Source organism: Rana temporaria, chromosome 6, assembly GCF_905171775.1.
Source record: "Rana temporaria chromosome 6, aRanTem1.1, whole genome shotgun sequence".
NCBI classification, from domain to species: domain Eukaryota; kingdom Metazoa; phylum Chordata; class Amphibia; order Anura; family Ranidae; genus Rana; species Rana temporaria.
Genome location: NC_053494.1, coordinates 132,674,236 through 132,689,112, shown reverse-complemented (window position 1 = coordinate 132,689,112; position 14,877 = coordinate 132,674,236).

The window sequence follows — 14,877 nt, the reverse complement described above, 5'->3', positions numbered from 1 at the left end:
GGGAGGGAGGTTTATCAGAATCTGGAAGACCCCTTTAACAAAGGGGACCCCCAGATCCTGACCCCCCCCCTGTGTGAAATGGTAATGGGGTACATTGTACCCCTACCATTTCACGAAGGAAGTGTAAAGTCTTGTAAAAAAAAAAACACACACACACACCGTAGAATAAAGTCCTTTATTAATAAAAAAAAAAAGAAAAAAACTCCAGCGCTGATAATCCACTCGTTCCCGGCTTCCTGCGTTGTCCTGATCCTGCGACGGCTGCGGGTGATCTCCAGCGATGAGAAGATCCTGCGTCGGGTGATCTCCGCTCCATTGATGAGAAGATCCATCCATCCAGCGCAGCATCCCCGACCTCCTCTCACCGCTGGACACAGCCCAGCGAATGAGGGGCTGAAGCTGTGACATTACTTATATAGAGGAGGCAGGGCCACCCGTCACGTGACCCCGCCCCCTCTGACGTACCCTCTGCTACGTCACTGGGTAAGCCCAGGGTCTTTCCTCTTCCTGGTTCCCGAACCCAAACTTTTTTTTTAAAGTTCGGGTTCGGACCCGAACCCGAACATCCAGGTGTCCGCTCAACTCTATTACTGATTAAAGTTCTTCTATAAAAGATTTATATAAATTACATTTTAAATTATATTTTTTAATTTTTGGAATTGATGTACAAAGTCAACCTCATTCTGGTAGCAAGGATAGGCAATGCTCGCCAAATAAATCTTTCTTGCTTGTGCATGCGCCTGGATCTCTGCAAATGCTAGTCAGTGGACACTCTGTAGGATGAAGCTTACTATTGGTGATCATCAGAAGAGGAAGAAGAAAAGTTCATTCGGAACTCTTTTCAGCATTATTATAAACAAAGACCAAAACAGGAACAAACAAAATAGTGAATAAAAAAAGTCTAAAATAAATCTGTCCATATTTCATAGTAACAAATATATTATTTAAACAATCAAAAATAATAAAATATTAATATGCAACTTTACTCTTAACTTCAATGTTTGCTGTACTGATTTCACTTGAATAAGACTATTCAAAAACAACATTTACGTGCATAAATTTACACCTATTTGCCACTGTTTGCACACCACAGCAGTGATGTTTTCCAGAGGTTCATCAAAGAAATGACGGCTATCAATGGCCGGCAAGCAGATCTGTGAACATACATTTTGCATAGGAAGACAGGGTGCTTGTATCTGCACTGTGTTGTGAGAACGTTTTCTAGTTAGTTGGCTGCAAGTTGCACAGGGGATGGCAACATGAATATAGATAAGTGATCTGTTTAATGTGTGTTTTACACCACAGCTCATGTACAAAAACAATACTGTATATATTTGATTATAAAAGGCTGGTCCCATAGATAGATATAAGACACATAGCAGACACGTGTATGATTACACAAATATATATTCTGGCATTATAGAGGACTTCAAAAATATTTTAAATTATTTTTTTTATTTGATCAGTCACATGATAGCAGAAGTTAATTAAGATAAAATAGTACATTTACTTATCTGAGTAATTACAGATTACTAAATCTTACAAATTTATAACATTTAAGAAAATGTAAAAATAATTTGTTAAAATATTTAATTTTGTTCTAAAAAAAAAAAAACTATTGAGCACTGTGTTTTTTTTTTATATATTTGCACCAACAATAACATTTTCATGACAACATTTTGGTCTGTAGCCCCTATTTCTAAGGGATGTGTGTATGGGAATAGGCTGTTACGACTAAGGAGATGTATACTAAACTTTTTACAGGCCTGATTGCAAGCCACAGGTATGCACAGTCATGTGTGCACACAAACACACAATATTCACTTTTAGTAAATCTAACTGTAATGTGATAACAGAGATTAAACCGATCGTGTGAGAATGCAGTGACGTAAAACACAGCAACGTGCTGAGAAAAATTAAGTTCAATGCTTCCAAGCATGCGTCGACTTGATTCTGAGCATGCGTGGATTTTTAACCGATGGACGTGCCCACAGACGATCGTTTTTTTCTATCGATTTTTGTAACCATCTGATCATTTTAAAACAAGTTCCTAGTTTTTTCACCGATGGATAAAAAACAGATGGGGCCCACACACGATCGGTTCGTCTGATGAAAACGGTCCATCAGACCGTTTTCATCAGACAAACCGATCGTGTGTACACGGCATTAGTATGTCATTATCCTCATACATTTGCATAAGGGGCAGAGACCATCTCTGCACAGAACAATGTGGCTCCTCTTAGTCCTGTCTTGTGTTCTCCCCCCTCATTTGTTAAAAGTTGCATTTTTAAAACAAGTAACTAAAAGCAGAAGGTTAGGAGGACTGGATTTGGAATAGCACTGCCCTATTTCATGCCCAGATCCTGGCAATGTTGGTCAGTGATGCCCTGGCCACAGCTGAGGGGATAGGGATAGCACTGACAGCTTCCTTTCCGGGATCGGCTGAGCATGGGTTGGACCAAACCCAAGCTCCTCCCTATTCATCAATTTTAAATTGCAATTTCAGAGAGACTGAATTGCAAAAAATATTTTAGTTCTTCTTGAAAGTGAATAGAGCTTCAGTGAGCTATGTAAAAAAATGTACTTCTTCAATAAATTAACCCAAATGTCTCACCTGGTGGAATCCATTTATGTTATCCAATTGCTTTGGTTTAAAGTGTGTGCATAGGCAAAACATGTTTGTGTTAGTTGTGGATAGAATAGGGAAGGACTGAAACTTCTGTCAGGTTTTTATGGATGAGGGTGCCCCTGTTAAGCCCCGTACACACGATCGGAATTTCCAATGGAAAAAGTCAGACAGACTTTTTCCATCGGAAATTCTGACCGTGTGTACGCCCCATCGGAGTAATTCCATCGGAAATTCCAATGAATTCCATCAGAGTTTAGATATGTTCTCTTTTACTCCTATGGAATTCCGATGTGATTTTGGTCGGACAAAGGTCCGATCGTGTGTACGGGGCTTTAGAGAGATTTAATTTATTCATGTGTGCTGGTGACCATTGTCACTAAGACAGAAAGAAAATCACTATTTTTTACAGGAATAGAAGGGAAATCTTCCTGTTGATTCTACAGGACAGGAAGTGAGGGGAAATCTTTCCAGCAGGACACAGTAAACAGTAAATTAGCAAGAGTTTTAATCCTTCCCTGATTTATCCAAAATTTTAATAAAATGTTTTGGCTACATGTAGGCCCAGATTCACAGAGAGCAAGGCGCACATTACGCCGCCGTAGAGAAAACACTGTACGCTACGCCAACGCAGCGCAGAGAGGCAATCATTGCATTTAGCAAGCCAGTGCTCCCAACCCTGCGCCAGCGTGGTGTGGGTTTCGAAGGCGCACGTCAGCGTAGGTGGAAGTCGGCATGACCCCATGCAAATGATGGGCCGAGCGCCAGACAGGTACGTATCACGAACTGCGCATGCGCCGTGACGTGGACGCATACACAGCACCCCCTTGCGCCTGCTCACAACCACACCGGCACAACTGCCTAAGCTACGTCGGATCACCACATAACATACGCCCAGCCAGACACACGTCCAACGCACAATACGCCGGCTTGTGTTCCCTGGTGCAGACCTGTGCATGTCTGTTGCCGGGTTGCACCTCATGTATGGGGAATAACTTTACGCCGGACGTACAACTTACGCGCATCTCGCGTACCATGCGCCGGCCACGCGTACGTTTGTGAATCGGCGTATTTCCCTCATTTGCATGTTTGAATGGCTAATCAATGGGAGCAGCCCCATGCGTCCAGCCCATATGTGCGCCCACCCTACGCCGGCGTGTGCAAGCTACGTCTGCGGGGTGTAGCCTGTTTTTAGGCGCATATTAGTTTGTGGGTCTGGCGCACACATATGCCGGCGCACATTTGCACGTCGGCGTAACGTGCTATACGTCGGCGTAAGTGCTTTGTGAATCTGGGCCGTAGAGTTTAAATAATTTTTTCCAGAATTTTCCAGAGGCAAAAAAACTGAAAATGGCCTGTGAAATCCAAAGATTACGTATTAGTTTGTGGGTCTGGCGCACAAAAAGGAAGGGAAATTCCAACTTAAAAATTATCTATTTACATAAATACTTTATAAATATTATATGTTATAGAGCAGAGAATAGAACAATATATGAACATTATATTACATTTACATTCAGTCAGTGAAACACCAGGTCTAGTATAAAAAAAGAAAAAAAATTAAGGTTTTGTTTATCATAACTATTTTAATATTGGATATTAAAATTATACATATTATTTCAAAAATATAAACTAAAAATAGGGAGGGGCCCATGTATACTTCTCCTTGTGTCTTGCGGATTATATGGAGTTAGGGCAGTCTCCTCGCCTGACCTGCACCCTCAGTGGAATACCCTGAATAGGGGACATACACTATATTACCAAAAGTATTGGGACACCTGTCTTTACACACACATAATGGCATCCCAGTCTTAGTCCATAGGGTTCAATATTGAGTTGGCCCACACTTTGCAGCTATAACAGCTTTAACTCTTCGGGGAAGGCTGTCCACAAGGTTTAGGAGTGTGTCTATAGGAATGTTTGACCATTCTTCCAGAAGGGCATTTGTGAGGTCAGGCTCAAATTCATCCCAAAAGTGTTCTATCATGTTGAGGTCAGGACTCTGTGTAGGCCAGTCAAGTTCCTCAACCCCAAACCCACTCATCCATGTCTTTAAGGATCTTGTTTTGTGCACTGATCTAAATAATTTGGTGGAGGGGAGATTATTGTGTGGGTTTGTTTTTCAGGGGTTGGGCTTGGCCCTTTAGTTCCAGTTAAGGGAAATCTTAACGCATCAGCATACCAAGAGATTTTGGACAATTTCCTGCTCCCAACATTGTAAGAACAGTTTGGGGATGGCCCCTTCCTGTTCCAACATGACTGCGCACCAGTGCACAAAGCAGGGTGAAGGAACTTGACTGACCTGCACAGAGTCCTGACCTCAACCCGAGGTTTTGAATTACAGCAGAGACTGCGAGTCAGACCGTCTCGTCCACATCAGTGTCTGACCTAACAAATGTGCTTCTGGAAGAATGGTCAAACATTCCCATAGACACACTCCTAAACCTTGTGAGCCTTCCCACAATAGTTGAAGCTGTTATAGCTGCAAAGGGTGGACCAACTCTATAATGAACCCTACAGACTAAGGCTGGGATGCCATTAAAGTTAATGTGCGTGTAAAGGCAGGTGTCCCAATACTTTTGGTAATATAGTGTAGAGTCCAGAGTGGAGACCCTAAAGTCGGCTCAGGATCACTCTGCATTTTGGTAACGCATGTAACATGCTTTGCTGTGTTTCACTGCTATTCTATTTCTCTAGCACCTCAACGCACTAAAAGTAAAGCAGCTGCATTGTAACGCCACAATGTACAACAGTTCAAGGTAGTGCATTATGTGGTTTTAAACATGCTAGGGTGACATGGCAGCCCATTTTTTTTTAAATCAATGCACGTTATCACATCGTAAATGGGCCCTAACTTTTTAAATGGGGAGTTTTCACCCCTTCGCCCCCATTGTTATTGTTACTGTAGAATGTATCTGTTATTGTATTTTACAATAGTAAAGTTGGAGGACACTTTGCACCTGTATATATATATATATATATATATATATATATATATATATATATATATATATATATATATATATATATATATCAGTGCAAATGTTGGGGCACATGCTAACAAGGTGCTGCATTCAAGACTTAAAGCGGGGGTTCACCCTAAAAAAAAAATTCTAACATTACATTGAGCTGACTTCTGCCACTGACAGTATGCTGATCTTTTTATTTGATTTTTTTGCCGTACATACCGTTTTATCGCTATTCCCCCCCCCCCCCCGGCTTCCGGGTAGTGAATCCCACAGGAGTGGGCGCTCCCATTCACAGGCTAAGTGATTGACGTGATGACAAAAGCTTCCCACCGGCGCATACGGCGCGTCACGAGTTGCCGAAAGAAGCCGAACGTCGGTGCGCCGTATAGAGCCGACTCGCAGTCTGGCTTCTTTCGGCAACTCGTGACAGGCCGTATGCACCGGTGGGAAGCTTTTGTCATCACGTCAATCACTTAGCCTGTGAATAGGAACGCCCACTCCTGCGGGATTCACTACCCGGAAGTCGGGGGGAAAATAGCGATAAAACGGTATGTACGGCAAAAAAATAAAAAAAAGATCAGCATACTGTCAGTGTCAGAAGTCAGCTCAATGTAATGTTAGAATTTTTTTTAGGGTGAACCCCTGCTTTAAGCCCTGTACACACGCTTGGTTTTCTCTGCGGTAAAAAGTCTGCCGTGAAAACCAAGGAGAAAGCCGAGAACCCGGCAGGAAAACTGCCATGGAGCTTTGGCCGGGAATCCCGGCCGTGTGTATGCTCCATCGCCACTGCCTCTCAGTGTTTCACATAGGAAAGTAGTAGATCTGGTGGAAAAAAAACCTGACAGGAAAATAGAGAGCAGGTTCTCTATTTCCCCGCCAAGATTCCCTGCTGTTTTCCTGTCTGGAAAACTGCGAGGAAGCATACACACGTCCGCTTTTCCCGGCCAAAAGCTCTCTTGTCAGTTTTCCTGGTAGGAAAACCGGTCGTGTGTACGGGGCTTAAATGTTTCCTATTAGGTTCAGAATAGCATTCTGCAGATGCCACTGCCATCATCGAGACTGTACATAAAAAGCAGAGTTTACAGGTTTGTCACCTGCTACCTTTATGGAGGGAGATTCCATGTAGTTTATGCAAGAAAATGAGAGTACCACCCTATTAGATTGTAAGCTCTTATGAGCAGGTCCCTCTTAAACCCCCTTGTATTTTATTGTATTGCAATTGTATTATCTCCCTTTAGATTGTAAAGCGCTGAGCAAACTGTTGGCACTATATACCAGTATTATAATAGTAATCACTAAACTCAGATTGAAAAAAATATATATACACTTCCTTACCTTCTCCCGCACTCATATACATTCTTTGATTACCCACAATTTAGCACACAGTATATAAATAAAAAAATCATCTCTAAAAATATTGTCTCCCACTTCCTTTTTCAGGGTAGATAAGGGACATGATCCCCTAAGCACTATTTCATTTTTTAGAAAGTAAAGAAGGCCACAAATCATGCAATTTCTTTCCTGCATCCATGGGCATTTTAATAAATTAAATGCTACTTTTTTAACTATTATATTTTCATTTTTTTTATATTTTCATTTTCATTAGGGGGTATTTAAACCACTGATCTTGCAAGATCATGGGTACAAGTCTCACCTCCTCAGCTCCTCTACTCCTCAAAGCCATTTTTCTGCTTATTCCATTTACGTCTCTTCCTAGTCAGCGAAGAGAAGTAAAATGATTAATAAAAATGCTCTCCTCTGTGAGCTTTAGAAGCAGTGAATAGCTGTGATGTTTAAATGACATCTAAAGTGATCTTTTCAAAATACATCATGTAGGAATGATCTACTGTTTTCACTATCAGGAAACCAACCCTTAAGCCTCGTACACACGACCGAGGAACTCGACGGGCGAAACACATCGTTTTGCTCGTCGAGTTCCTTGTTAGGCTGTCGAGGATCTCGGCGAGACAATTTTCCATTTTCCATCTCCATTCCCGTCGAGTAAAAAGAAGACATGCTCTATTTTTGGCTCGACGAGTTCCTCGACAGTTTTCTCGTCGAAAAATGTACACACGACCGGTTTTCTCGGCAAAAAAAAAAAACAGCAAGTTTCTTGCTGGTTTTTGCCGAGAAACTCGATCGTGTGTACGAGGCCTGAGACATGCCATGCAGCCATTGCTAAAGCACATGCATGCGGACAGGAAGTGGCTTAAAAACGGCTGGGGGAAATCAGCAGCACTGAATTGCAACGAAAGATGAAAAAATTATGAAAACAAATGTTATTTAAAAAGATTGCTATTGTTTATGATACACAGTGCTTTAGTGAACTAAACATCTTTCGGGTAAGGCTCAGATCTTCTTTAGGAAACGTTTCAACTAAACTATAGTTTATAACACTATAGTTATCAATGACTTTGTAGTCATGGGATAGCAATATTGCTAAGTGCCTAATGCTGGCTGTCATTGGGATAGTGAGACTATAGAGGGCCGATGAGTGGGAGATACAGATCATGACCTACATGAGTGCCCTTTTATTTCTTTCCTAGGATCACTTGCATTCTGGGTTCTGAGACAGCCCAAAATGCATTTATAGAGGAGATCTTTCATCCCCTTAGATTTGTTGATGATTTGTGAAAATAGCAGCAATTACAGCCCATATTTAGGATGAATTGTGTTCACTTCTACATGGTCCAGAAGGGTGATTGGGTGAAGGCAGGGATATTACCTCTGGCTGGACAGCATCACTTAAATGATTTCTGATCTAGAGGAAGCCATGTGTAATTATTCTGCATGAGTTCTGCTGCTAAACGAGAAACCTGTGTAGTTTAATAGCTCACATCCCCACCGCCATATACCGTGCAGCTTATGTTTATGTTGTACAGTAAAAAGTCCAATTGTAGACTTGTGATAATGATGTGACCTTGCCTTCTGTTCAAGGTCATGAAACCATTAGCCTGTTAGTGGATTGAGACTGTCAATCACTATTGCAGGCCCATTCAGCAGCCAATATGTTAACACAAGGACAATATTGGCTCACACATTTCCATACATCTAAAGTCAGAAGCAAAGCACTGAACAACACTTGTATTTTCCTTCCGGAAGACAAATCCTCTTTTATCCAGAGTCATTAAAAGTATAGCTGAGTGTCAGATACATTATGAAATATGGTACTGGTTCCAGCAATTCTTGGCTTGACTGGAGCTTGGCTGCAAGTACTTGTGTTTGTATGGACACATACACACAAAAGTAGAAATGAAAGGTTATGCATAGGCTGTATATGGACAATTTTATATATATATATATATATATATATATATATATATATATATATATATATATATATATATATATATATATATATATTTATATAAAATGTAATTGATATATATATATATATATATATATATATATATATATAATATATATATACACACACAAGAATATCAATTAATTTATATATATAATATATGTAATGTAATAACAAAATGTAATGTATGATATATATATATATATATATATATATATATATATATATATATATATATATATATATATATATATATACACACACAAGAATATCAATTAATTTATATATATAATATATATATATATATTTATATAAAATGTATTTGATATTCTTGTGTATATATTATATATATATATATATATATATATATATATATATATATATATATATATATATATACATACACACAAGAATAGCAATTAAATTGTATATATATATATATATATATATATATATATATATATATATATATATATATATATATATATATATATATATATATATATATATATATTAGTTTAGTTAGTTTATATTATATATATGTATACAAATATGTATATATATTCAAACATTGCATTAGTTGGCACAATGATATGCTATTGACTATATGCAGTCTGTAGAAAACTTTTTGGGTTATACTTGTGTATATATGCAAATATGCAGCCTAATATGTATGTATATATCTATATAGATAGATAGATAGATAGATAGATAGATAGATAGATAGATAGATAGATAGATAGATAGATAGATAGATAGATAGAAATAGATAGAGGCTTTATATAGACACATAAACACACACGTATAAATGAAAAGGCATATATAGGCTGCAAAGGACACCAGTAAGAAAGGATGTATATATTATATATATAGGTACACACACATACAAAAAAAGATAGATAGATAGAGTGAGGTTGATTTACTAAAGGAAGTGAGAATGCTCACTGAATATATAGTAGCTGTATATACAGCAAGGGCACATAAAAGAAACAATTTTTCACCTGATTAGGTAATGGAAGACATTTTTGATTACACATTGAGAAAAGATTTTCAACTCATTTAGTAAGCAGCCTCAATGTTTATCTATCTATCTATCTATCTATCTATCTATCTATCTATCTATCTATCTATCTATCTCCAATATTTATAATATATATATATATATATATATATATATATATATATATATATATATATATATATATATATATATATATATTTACACATGTTTATTATAAATCTATGTATATCTGCTTGTTTAAATAAGATAAGCATTTTTAAATATTCTTTAAAAATAAATAATATGAAACATAACGTTCATATCGTTATCTTTATCAATGGATTTTTAAAACAGCGCTTTGATCACTTGTATATCCCAATTAATTGATTGTTTTCCCGTACATTTGGTTAAATTTATATAGAATAAAAAAAAAGATGTAACAGGACAAAAGTTTATTGAAATAGCGTTCCAGAAGCGTTCAATTTCTAGTCCGGCACAACTAATAATTTGCGGTAGAACTCCTGTATGTGTGCTTTTTATTTATCTGCGTTCACTTGTGGTGTTTGTAATATTAGGACGTTAGAATACTCAATCGGATGATTATTGAATATTGGAGATCAAAAAATAAGTTAAATATGTTTTCAGCAATTAAAAAAAACATTTGCCGGTCTTATTTTAGACCTGCAAATACACCAATGCCACCGCTGAGTTACTTTTTGACTATAGTTATATGAATGTAGGTGTACATATTTGTCAATGTTATAATAAAATAATACAACAACAAAAAAATAATCTATTTCATCAAATGATCTTACAAAAAATATATTATATTATATTGTATTATATTATATGGTTATAATATAATTATATAATATTTATGATACAATCATTAGGAACTATTTAACACTCCTTGTTAATAATCAAATATTGTTATTTACCCTGTGCTAGTTACATTAAATAGTGCATACCTAAATCGTATCTAATTTAAATGTTACAACAGAAAATTAAGGAATATCGTTTAAATTCGCTATGTGTAATATTACATCAGTATCCCTATAATGTACAATTTAATGATAAATAGAGAATAGTCTGCCAGTGTTACCTGAAACCTTTTCCCACTTTTTAGGAGCAGATCTGTGTGTCCATCTAACATACATTACAGTCAGATCAGACAGTTCACATGCATGTTTATAGGAACAACGGAGGAGATGTGGAACACAAGATGTGGAAGTTGGCATTTGTAGATGTGCAAGGGAAATAATTACTGTGATAGATAAAATCTTTATATCTTTGCTGAGAGTAAATTACAGTGTGTACACCTCAGCGACCACAATCGTGTGCCCAGATCAGAGGTAAGATACAATCACTGATTGCATGCACTCCCATTACCCTGCTAGATTTACAGGGTCTATGTATTTATTTATATATTTTTTATTTATATAATATATGTGTGTATAAATATTTTTTTAAATTTTTTGTTTCATATCTATCTATCTATCTATCTATCTATCTATCTATCTATCTATCTATCTATCTATCTATCTATATATATATATATATATATATATATATATATATATATATATATATATATATATATCTACATCTATATATATATATATATATATATATATAGGGAGATATATCTATATCTATATATATAGATAGATATATATATATAGATATATTTATATGTATATATTTTTTTCTTTCTTTCGTTCTTTCTTTTTTATCTTTCTCCCCTCCTCTTTTTCTGTTTATCCAATCTGCTGTTGCCTTACCCCCCCCCCCCTCTCTCTCTCTCTCTCTCTCTCTCTCTCTCTCTCTCTCTCTCGCTCTCTCCTACTCCCCCCTACCTCCTCCTTTCTGTTTCTCCTTCTCAGGAAGATTCAGCATTCTCCCCCTCTCTCCCTCTCCTACTTTCTCACTCTGTTTTTCCTTCTCTCCCGTATTATCTCTCCAGCTCACCCCTTTTTTTTTGCCCTTACCTCTGTCTCTCTCTTTTTTCTTTTTTTTTCCTTTTTTTTTTCATTATCTCTTTTCTTCTTTCAGTTACAGTAAAATAGGGTCGTTTAATGACAGATGGGTCCAGTCAGATACCTCGCAGGTATACAGAGAGAGAAATAGCTCTTTTAAAGCCTAGCAAATAAAGATTTGTGAGGTCAGATTCCATTTAGGATCCCTAAAACAATGGCCAAGGGAAGCCTTAGGACAAAACAGAGATAACCTTGTGTGCCTTTTATTGGTTTGCTCAGACGTCCTCCAACTTCCTGTAAAATAGTTGGAACTTGCGAAATCTTACAGAGTTCTAATGTATATGATAAATATCTTAGATTACTGCATCCATTCCCTCTGTTCTTCCATAGGGTAGTAGTTAGATCCTCATTGTACGTGACTTAGGTGAGCACTATAGAGTGTATAACTCCCCTAAAATGACCTCAATAAACATGTTGTCCACCATGACCAGTGTATTCCCAGATCCCCAGTCTGGATCAGTTCCTCTTGAACCTTGACATTCCATGTGATTGCAGAGGTAATGAAGGTGTATGACAAGCACCCTATGTGCTGGGGTGATATAGATTAAAATACAGTCATGATTTAAGAATAGCACAGGGCAATACACGAATGGATAAAACAGATACAGATTAACTGACAGCCCAGGACGGCCAATAGCACTGCAACTAACATGTATTTTTAGTTGTGACCTAACAAGGGGCTACTTGTGTCATGCACCCCCCCCCCCTCCCCCTTTCCAAACCTCTTCCTTTAATACCCCTCATCTACTTTTATAAGTATCAGAGTCGTGGACCCTACAGGATTATTGCCCAGCTGAGTATTAGTCCCTACGGTTTATGAAAAATAACTAAATAAAAAAAAGTCCATATTGATCAGTCTACTGTAACAATATATGTGGGATTTTCTTATCACAGATACACCAAATTCAATTAAAATGATCTTTCTTTCTTTTCTTTCTTTCTTTCTTTCTTTCTTTCTTTCTTTCTTTCTTTCTTTCTTTCTTTCTTTCTTTCTTTCTTTCTTTCTTTCTTTCTTTCTTCTTTCCTTTCTTCCTTTCTTTCTTTCTTTTTTCCCCCCATCCAGCTGCATTGCTCTTTATAAATCGGGTATTTTTTCTATAGGACTAGACTGTTTAATTTGAAAAACTAATGTGTGCAAGAAAAAAAAAAAAATAGGGTGATCTGGATGATCTCTTCTTCTTCTTCTTCTTCTTCTTCTTCTTCTTCTTCTTCTTCTTCTTCTTCTTCTTCTTCTTCTTCTTCTTCTTTTTCTTTTTATTATTATTTTTATTAATAATAATAATAATAATAATAATAATAATAATAATAATCATCACCATATCATTTATTAATTTATAAATGCATTATTTCCTTCTTTTTTTTTTTTTTTACAAAGGTAAGAGATCATTCGGTTTACGAAGTGAACAACCTTTACATGTTTTTTATTAAAACAACCCCACTGAATGCCTTTTAATTTTCCTCAATGAAGCTGTGTTCAGTTCAGTCTTCCAATTCTGTGTAATAAATGAAACTTATATTCTTTTTATTCCTCTGCACACCATTGGATGCTTAAAGTGAACACATTATATACCTTACCATTTTCCTATGGTAGATCCTCCTCAATTAATTTATCAGATTCTCACCCATTCTGCTCAATAGATTTTGACCTCCAATTGCTGTTCACAGCTGCCCATGATCAGTAGTGCCAAATGGTTTTCATTTGAAACTGTGGAAGATCTATGTGTAGTGTAACACAATAATATTCTGCATTGGCACTTGTTTAATTTTGCAGAGGGCGAAGCTTCATTAGCAGAACACATGTACCACACATAAAACACAAAGGGAAATAAGTGCTGGCGTCATTAAAATTAGCTGCATGCAATTCTGTCACCAGTTGATTGATCCATCAAATTAAAAGTGAGCACGTGATGCAGATCAAAAGGCTCAGAAACATTTGAAAAGCTAAAGACAAAGATTAATATGATTGCAAGTGAACTGCAGAATAGCTGTTACCGTCGGATGACCAGCAGGTGGCAGCATTTCAGGAGGAACGGATGAAGGAGGAAAACCTATGTGAATGTGGGAATACATGTACATATAGGTGGAGCTGAGCAAATTCACAATCATCATAAGCATCTGTCTGCCTGAATTCGTGTAAAAATATGTAATTAGTGGTGTTACATGGTCAGTAACTGGATGTGACTAAAAACTAGACTCTGCAAAAAAAAAATTATCCATTCACAGTTGCAGTATTGCCATAAGTAAAGAAAAGTCACTTTCTATATATCAGCAAATGTTGATAGTCTATTAATCTTCCTTTCATAAATAAAGAATGAAATATGCCAGAAGGCCATTCAGGTATTTTTATGTTGTCAGAACCCTATCCCCAGGGAACACAAGTGGGAGGGAAGAAGTAAGTCCCAACTTTTCAGTAAGGAAAATCTCATTTATCATCAAATATTTTTAAAACAAGGGGAGAGTTTCTGCTGTGAAATCCCCCAACTAGAGCACTTAAATACGTCAGGCAACTAAAACAGATTTTAAATAGCTGGATCATTATATAGCAATAAGGATTTTGTATACATTATGTGCTGGCTCAACCATTACCCTAGCATATGTGTTTGTATATATACACAGTACATATACAGTATAAAATATATATATATATATATATATATATATATATATATATATATATATATATATATATATATATATATATATATATATATATATATATATATATATATACACACACACGTATTTGCAAAATTCATATAGGGATGAAAGTTTTGGGCACAAAAACACGATTTACTAAATTAACAAAGGTCTGATCCTTTGAATCCAGACGAAATGAATAGATCTTGAAGATTACTCTTTAACCAGCAGTAATCTGCAGACAGATATTTGTTTTGTAACAAACATTTTACTGCTGTCTACAAACATTAAAATGTCAGTCT